Consider the following 9,535-nt stretch of genomic DNA (forward strand, 5'->3'; position numbering starts at 1 on the left):
AATAGGTTCACATACCCATTTGTGACATTCCTATAATAATATGCCTTGCCCCCGAATGACTTATCATAGGCCCCATCTGCATTACATTTTTAAAAGCAGTATCGCACTGTCAGGGACAGGCTAGATGTGGAGGAATGGTGGAGGACACCTGGCCAAGGGCCCCCCAGGGAAACCACAGGGGGATTTGGATCCTGGCTCCTGGTGGTGGGAAACCGGACACACCCCAGAGGAGGGGAGGAGCTGGGAAGTACTGGAGGCTGAGAGCGAGGAGGAGGAGGATGATGAAGAAGAGGAAACAGGCAGGTGCCCCAGCACCATAGCTGTCAACTTTCAGATTTGAAAATAAGGGATCAGCAGCCTCAAAAATAAGGGATCAGCAGCCAAAATAAGGGATCAGCAGCCTCACTTGGCCCAGGCACTTCTGTCTTCCACTGCCTCCCACAGTTTGGTCAAACTCATGCTGGTAGCTTTGAGAACACTGTCCAACCATCTCGTCCTCATGGTTCAAGGTTACTAGTGAGCAAAGTTACCCAGTCAAGATTTGAATCTTGGTCCTAACTTTTGGGGTTAAGTTTCTATTTAGCTGTCCATTAATAGTGACAAACCATATCTCCCAATCATCTCTCAGAACCCCTTGTAAATCTAAAGTACTGACCTCACCACATCCTGTGGTAAAAAAATTCCCCAAGTTGATTATGTTGTAATCTTTAGCCTGTCAGAGGAATTTGCCACTCTCTGGGCACCCGGCTTAGATTACTTGTTGACCTCCCTGTCTGCGACTCCCGGCAGGAGACAGGCGAAGTCTCTATCGGCGATCCTCCTCAAATGTGAGAAGAACACACCACTCTTCCCTCCTCCCTGTCTTCCCCAGGAGGGGGAAAGAGACAGACAGAAATGGATTTGCATGCCTTTATTTCTGTCTATGCAGCAGTACAGAGAAACACGTCTGCACTCTCCAAACACCAACAGCAGAGAGATAAAACTCCACCCCTGTACTTCCAGTACAGATCAGATGACACTCTGAGCTAACATCCAGTGCTCAGTACAGTGAATAGACTGTCCCTTCGTTCCCACGGTACAGTCACAAACATCAACATCCTGTTTGGCAATTCCAGCCAGCTGCAGCTCGCTGCTGCATTGGTCCTTTTTCGTAACAGATTACACATTGTGTGTCGGCTCCTGTGACGTTAACATATGCAAGTGCGGGAGGTGAAATAGTTAAACAGGTTACCCAATCAGAACCCAGGGGGTGGAGTCAGAGGGACTATAAAACCAGCTCTGGGAGGGGCGGAGAGGAGGAGTTCGTTGGGAGTTGGGTTGGAGTGAATTGGGATAGAATCTGTGGGTAGGTTGACTTAGGTAAAGGTAAAGGGACCCCTGACCATTAGGTCCAGTTGTGACCGACTCTGGGGTTGTGGCGCTCATCTCACTTTACTGGCCGAGGGAGCTGGCGTACAGCTTCCAGGTCATGTGGCCAGCATGACTAAGCCGCTTCTGGCGAACCAGAGCAGCGCACGGAAACGCTGTTTACCTTCCCGCCGGAGCGGTACCTATTTCTCTACTTACACTTTGATGTGCTTTCGAACTGCTAGGTTGGCAGGAACAGGGGCCAAGCAATGGGAGCTCACCCCATCACAGGGATTCGAACCGCCGACCTTCTGATCGGCAAGTCCTAGGCTCTGTGGTTTAACCCACAGCGCCACCTGCGTCCCAGGTTGAGTTAGTGTAGCAAAATAAGCTGAGTCAGGAACAGTTAGGAGCTAGGAAGACAAGTAAATATCTGAGAGGTGGTTTAGTGAGAGAGAGCAGGTAGCGGAAGTTATAGGTCTGGATAGGCACCCCATGAATGTAATTGACCGATACCGTTTATGAAACCACACGCTTGTTAAACTGCAATAAATAAAGAGACGTTATGTTCCAATTTAACCCTGACTGGACTCAGTATTGTACTAGGTAGGGCCTGGTTGGTGGCAGCGAGAAATAAAGTGGTGATACAGGGATCAATAGATGGTGAAACGTCCGGGGACCCTGTGTGATCACCACAGCTCCCTCCCTGACAGATACCACTTTAAACAGTTGTGGCTTCTGCCAAAAAATCCTGGTTACTGTCGTTTGTCAAGGGTGCTGAGATTTATTAGAAGATCCCTGTTCTTTAGTGGAGGCTGGTCCATCGGGATGGCTGAGGGACAATGCGCGCCATGAGCCCCATGGAGATGTCGTGGTGGGGATGGGCAGATCCAGGAGTTAGATGACCTGGGAGAGGGCGGAAGCAGGACCAGAGAGGAGAAATCAGGGTCTTAAGGAATGGCTGAGCTGGAGGAGTGGGGCCAATGATCAAGAGTCAGGGTTGGATTCTGGGGAAGGTTCTGGTCGGTCATCAAAGGGGTGGAGTGACCTGGGAGAAGAGTCGATGGAAGAGGATTGGAAAAAGTTCAAAGACTATCTGCAGAAACATTGTAAAATGTTTGAATGTTAAAATGATGTTGGATTTAAAGAGAATATGGCATCAGTGATATAGTTAAAAGGAGTATGCAAAAAAATTTTAAAAAGAAAAGGGGGGAAAGACCAGAGTAATATTATGTCGAACTTAAACAAATTGGCACAAGGGATTAAGTTATAAAGAATAGGTAAAAATTGATTTTGAAAAGAGAAGAAAAATTGGAGATATAATAGGTTGAAATATATAATTTTAAATGAGGTTTGAAAGAGGGTTAGAATTTGCTGAACTTGATTGTGTAAAGGGGAACACAAAAAAGGGAGATGCGAGGAAGTCAAGAAAGAGGGTTACATAGATATTAAGTTAAAAAATGGATTTTTTCTTGTTTATGTTCTTATTGTTTTTTCTGTTTCTTTGTGATGTATTTTTTCTTTTTGTTTTGTTGTATGTTTGTTTTATTATATAAAATCTTAATAAATATCTTTAAAAAACAACAACAAAGGGGTGGAGTGACTCCCCTATGAAGACAGGTTGTAGCATTTGGGACTTTCGGGTTTAGATCAGGGTTTCCCAAACTTAGGTCTCCATCTGTTTTTGGACTACAACTCCCATCACCCCTCACTAGCAGGAACAATGGTCAGGGATGATGGGAATTGTAGTCCAAAAAGAGCTGGAGACCCAAGTGTGGGGAAACTCTGGTTCAGATAAAAGGTGTGTAAGAGGCGACACAAAAGAAGCTTATAAAATTGTGCCTGGCATGTAAAAAAACCAGAAGCCTTTTCGTTAGGTATTTTAGGTCTAGACATACCAAAGGAAACGAGGACTTTGTTTATGTATGCCACTACAGCAGCAAGAATGTTGATTGCACAAAATTGGAAGACTGGAGAAATACCAAAAATGACAGACAGATTAAGAGAGAAAGACAACAGAGACTTTGAAAAAGATTGGGAACCATTCATATTATATTTGCAGAAACACAGTCAATAGACTTGGTGGCAGGATTTAAATAAACATTCACATTATTAGCATTAGGAAATGTTTAGAAGATAGTGAAATAGGATGGTGTATTTACTGTTATTTTTCTGTCTTTAGGCTTGAAGTTATGTTATTAATAACTTTTTCTGTTAAGAGATAGCAAATTGGGTGAAAATAGAAACAAAGCAGAAGCGGAAGCTGGGGGAAGCCTTGGAGGGGAGGGAGGGAGGAATATGTAGTAAATGTTAAGAATTTGAGATGTATATAATGAATGAAAAAGAAAAATGAATAATTTTTTTTATATAAAAAAATTGTGCCTGGCCTAGAGAAAGCGGATAGAGAGAAGATTTTCTCCCTCTCTCATAACAAGTGAAGCTGAATGTTGGATGATTTAGGAGAGATAAATGACAGTCCTTCTTCACGCAGCACGATGGAACTTGCTTCCACAGGAAGCAGTGGTGGCCCCTGTTGGTTTCTGCTTCCTTCACTGTGCAGCGAAGTGCTTGTCACGAGACAGGTGTTTACATTCCACAGTCAGCGTACTGTTGGGCTTTCCCACGGGAAAGGGAGACTGGATGTGACGTACACTGGTTTCCTGTTTTTCACAGTTCTCTCTGTGTTTCCGAAGAGAGAGGTTGCTTCTCTGCTCTCGCAGAAGCAAGATGCATGTATGTAATCTATCAGCTTTGAAGTGTAAATAAAGTAATGTAAAGTATGTGGCATGTACTGCTCATCCTTCCGCTGTGCACAGGAGCCTGCAAAACAACATTTATGGTTATCGGGCCCAGAAAAACGCAGTCAAACTGACGGATGGACTTCAGAATGCCGGCAAAAGAATGCAGAGGAACAGAGGGACGGATCGCTCTGCGCATCAAGTTGATTGATGAGAGGTATGTGCTAATGCTACGGGCAGCCTGCCAGCTCCTAATTAATGGCTTTATGGCTGGACTTTGAACTTTTAAAAGCCGTTTGCCACGGCACAGGCAAAGGCTCAAGGCACAAGCTCCTAGGCTTGGGGGAGGCTTGGAAAATCGAAAGTACTTTTGAACTTGCTTTTGGAATGAAGCAGCTGCAGCTGTACACAGACGCAGCTTGTATAAAGCAGCTTGATTTGAAGCAGCAGAGACGCAGCTTATTTAATGCAGCAGAAGGCTAATGCCAGAGTCATGATGGCTAGCTGCAGAAGGCTGGCTAATGCAAATGGGGAGTCTGTTGGCACTCAGATTGCTGTTCATGACACTGCTCAGCTCACAGTAGCCCAAGTTACTGCCATGATTCAGAATGAAGCATACCGCCGGGGTGCTAGCTGCATGGGTAAGGGGGAGTCTTCACAGACATCATCCCAGAGTGCAGTGGAACCACCAGATGGCGCCAAAGCTTTGAAGGCAGTGAAATGCTACTCGTGTGGACGTCTAGGCCATATGAAGAGGGAATGCAAATATCCCAGGGCCAAGACAGAGCAGCGCAGCGAAAGCTCATCGCGTGGAAGAGGCCAGAGCAAAGGCAAAGGTCCGGTGTCCAGGACAACGCAGCACAAGGCAATGGTCTCACGCTTCACTCCAAAGGTTGCAAAGGTCCAGAAGACGTCTAGATCTTTCTTCGTTGTTGATTCAGCAGCGACCCACCACATGTGCAACGATAAGCGACTGTTTGTGTCTTTTACACCGCAGGAAGGTGCGATTCACCAGGCGGATGACCACACAATCCCCAGTAAAGGCTACGGAACTGTTGTTCTTCACAGTTTGGACTTATTGATAAAAGATGTACTTTACGTACCAGATGCCAAATATAATCTACTCAGTGTTGGACAGCTGAATGAACGGAAAATTGTTTCCTTTAAGAACAAAAAGTGCATCATCACAAAGAAAAATGATTATGTATTGCATGCTGAATATGTTGATGCTGAATATGTTGTTTGTTTTGTATTTTGATGATGTTGTGCAGGATGAAACTTGTTGCATTGCAGGTACTAACAAAAGTTTGCATGCAGAATGTATTCACGATTTTCACAGAAAATTTGGTCATTTGCATTCTGAGGCAGTATCTAAAATGCCTGCCTTGGTTGAAGGTATGACTATTAAACCCTGCAGGTACCACATGAAGTACAAGGCATGCGCAGCAAACAAGGTGAAAATGGCTGCAAAAGGTTAGGTGTCTAGTAGGCAAGCTACAGAACCATACCAGGTTGTTCATGCTGATTTGGTTGGACCACTAGCGCCCTCTTTGGGTGGAAATAGGTACTTCATGGTTCTCATTGATGCATTTTCCAGGTATATTTATGTGTACAATCTCAAGCAGAAATCAGAGGCTTTTCCAAGGTTCAAGGAATTCTGTGCTTGGTTGGAAAATGTGCATGGTAAGAAGATAAAGACTTTTTTCAGTGATCGCGGGGGAGAATTCACTTCTCAGCAGTTTGAAGCTTTTCTGACTGAGAAAGGAATTCAAAACGATTTGTCTAGTCCTCGCTCACCATGGCAGAATGGACTTTGTGAGAGGGCAAATCAAACATTGCTTCAAGGGTTAAAAACCTTGCTACATGATGCAAATCTTCCAGAGAGTTATTGGGCCGAAGCTCTCTCGTGTTTTACTTACAGTTATAATCGGAGGTTATCTTCAGCGATTGGTTGTACCCCGTATGAGAAGATGTTTGGCAAAAAGCCATACATCAAACACATGAAAATTTTTGGTTCTGACATGTGGGTTCACACACCACAAAGCTCCAAGTTAGACAAGCGTGGATTGCATGGTATCTTTCTAGGTTACCAGAAAGGTTCTTACAGAATAATGATGACTGACTCTAAGACAATTAAGCTCACAAGAAGTGTTGAGTACAATGCCAAGTGGGGGGAGAATGTGGGAATTTTCCAATTTTATCCTGATGACAGTGATGAGACTGAGGATGGACAACAGCAAAAGCAGCCACAACAACCCACACCCACTGATGAAGGTTCTGATTCTGAGTCTGAAGCTGAATTGGGTGATTCAGAGGATTTCAAGAGTGCGAAAGCCTCTATGCGACCCTCTGAAAGCTCTGATTAAGAATTGGAAGAACCATTGTTCACAATAGGTCATTTTTCTCCTAAGAAGGAAGAGGAGAGTGTTGAAGACTTAAGGCTAATTCGCAGGTCACAAAGAGCCACAAAAGGCAGACCTCCAAAGAGATTTGCTGATGAGTTTGCTAAGATAGCAATAACAGATGTTAAAAGCTCCAAGAAGGTATTTGAACCTTCAAGTTTCCAAGAAATCCAGGATTTGGATTCAAAGGAAGCTGAGCCATGGTTAAATGCCATGAAGGCTGAGCTTGATTCCTTAGAGAGGAACAAAACATGGGAGCTTGTTCCAGTAGTTCCAGGAATGAAACTGCTTGGAAGCAAATGGGTCTTCAAAGCGAAGACTGATCAAAATGGCAAGATAGTCAGACACAAGGCCAGATTGGTAGCCAGAGGTTTTGCACAAGTACCAGGTGAAGACTATCACGAGACCTACTCACCCACCGTGAGGTATGAGAGCATTAGGCTTATGCTCAAGCTAGCTGCAGAGGAGAATCTACACGTTGGTCACCACGATGTGAATACAGCTTTTCTGTACGGATCTCTAGGTGAATCACTTTATATGCTTCCACCTGATGGCGTACAGGTAAAACAGGGATATGTTTGTGCTCTGAAGAAGTCCCTTTATGGTCTCAAACAAAGTGCACGGTGTTGGCACACAAAACTCACTGAAGTATTATTTTCTCTAGGTTTTCAGCAAGGGAAAGCTGATCCATGTGTATTTGTCAAAGAGGAGGGGCAAAAGAAACTGTATTGTTTGTTTTATGTTGATGATATTTTATTCTTTTGGGAAGATATCACAATGTACAATAACGCCCTAGCTCAACTGAAAGAGCACTTTGACATGAAAGATCTTGGTGAGGTAAACAACTACCTATCTCTGGAAATAGAGAGAGATCAAGATGGTAACATTCTAGTACACCAGTCACGGAAAATTGCTGATGTGTTAAGCAAACTAAACCTGATGGATGCTAACCCTGTAGACACACCGATGACAACAGGTTATCAGGTAGATGACACTGAAGAAGCATTTTCTGACACTACATTGTACAGAAGTGTGCTAGGCAAGCTAAACTTCATTGCCAGATGTTCAAGACCAGACATTGCTGTTAGCTGTAATTTGCTAAGCAGACAAGTCAACAATCCTACTGTTAAGGACTGGAAAGCTCTGAAACGCATAGCGCAGTATTTGAAAGGCACTATGCATTACAGACTGAGATTTAACAATCAGAAGTCTGGTGGTCTTGAGATATTTGCAGATGCAAGTTTTGGAAGTGACACTACAGACAGGAAAAGCACATCTGGAGTTTGCTATATGTACAATCAGGGTCTATTTGATTGGTCATGCAAGAAGCAAACAACAGTTAGCTTAAGTACTTGTGAAGCTGAACTGAATGCACTGTCTTATTCACTTAAAGATTGTGAATGGTTGTTACAATTGTGCAAAGACATGAAAATTCCTGTCAAATGTCCAATCCAGGGTTACCAGGACAACAAAGCATGTTTGGCTTTGCTGAATTCTGAAGGTTATAAGCAAAGCACGAAGCACTTGTAATTGAAGTTGCAACATGCTAGAGAACGTATTCAGAAGGGACTCGTAACGGTGTCCTATATGCCAGGTAATGAAATTCCTGCTGATGTATTGTCCAAGATTGTATCAAGGGATCAACACTGTACCTATGTACAGAAGTTGGGTTTGTACTGATATTGTACGAACACGCTGCCCAGTGATGTTCACAGAAAGGGGGAGGATGTTGGTTTCTGATTCCTTCACTGTGCAGCGAAGTGCTTGTCACGAGACAGGTGTTTACATTCCACAGTCAGCGTACTGTTGGGCTTTCCCACGGGAAAGGGAGACTGGATGTGATGTACACTGGTTTCCTGTTTTTCACAGTTCTCCCTGTGTTTCCGAAGAGAGAGGTTGCTTCTCTGCTCTCGCAGAAGCAAGATGCATGTATGTAATCTATCAGCTTTGAAGTGTAAATAAAGTAATGTAAAGTATGTGGCACGTACTGCTCATCCTTCCGCTGTGCACAGGAGCCTGCAAAACAACAGCCCCTAACCTGAACAGCTTATAAAGAGGATGGGACAAATTCATGGAGGAGAGGGCTATCGATGGACACTCTAGCCATGTTGGCTCTGCTCTGCCTCCACAGTTTGCTGCTGAATGCAAGTTGATGGAAACCACAGGAGCGAAGAGGGCTCTTGTGCTCATGTTCTGCTTGCTGGCTTCCCACAGGCATCTGCTTGGCCACTGCAAGCAGTGGCGTAGCGTGGGGGGTGCAGGGGGGGCCGGCCGCACCGGGCGCAACATCTGGGGGGGCGCGCTCGCCGCCTCCGGAGTCGCCAAAGAGCCTCGGGCGCAGGCTGTAGCAGAGCCCCATGTCTCGCTGAACCGACGAGCTGTGCGCTCGTCCGGGCTGAAGGCGTCTGGCAGGCAGCGGCTCTCAGCGCTCAGGGTCCCCGCGCGTCAGGGCCGCGGAGGGCGCGCCAGGCAGCCCCTCCTCACAGCCCCGCCGCCACTGCAGCTGCTGGGCCATGTTGCATTTTCCTTGCCTCTCTGCCCTCCTCCTCTGGGCAAGTGGCGTCGTTTGGGCGGCAACGCCAGTGGCAACTTGCCTCAGATCACCTGACACGGACCCGCTGCCGCTGCCGTGGCTACCTTACCGTAAATACCCCAGCCCAGGCAGCAGCAAGAAGAAGCTGGCAGCGGCGGCAGGTTAGGGGTTAGGGGCGCAAATTACTTGCCTTGCCCCGGGTTAGGGGGCGCAAATTACTTGCCTTTCCCCGGGTTAGGGGGCGCAAATTACTTGCCTTTCCCCGGGTGCTGACAACCCATGCTACGCCGCTGACTGCAAGAACAGCATGCTGGACTAGATGGGCCATTGGCCTGATCCAGGAAGCTCTTCCTATGTTATTATGTCCAAGATGGATCCTGTCCCTGGAATGTTGACCATGCAGAATCATAGGATCCTAGAACTGTAGAATTGGAAGGGACCCCTGAGAGTCATCAATAAAACAACAAGTTATTTATACCCACACTGCCACCTACTGGGTCTGCAAATAATACCAT

Source organism: Podarcis erhardii (assembly GCF_964252035.2).
Source record: "Podarcis erhardii genome assembly, chromosome: 5".
Taxonomy (NCBI): Eukaryota; Metazoa; Chordata; class Lepidosauria; order Squamata; family Lacertidae; genus Podarcis; species Podarcis erhardii.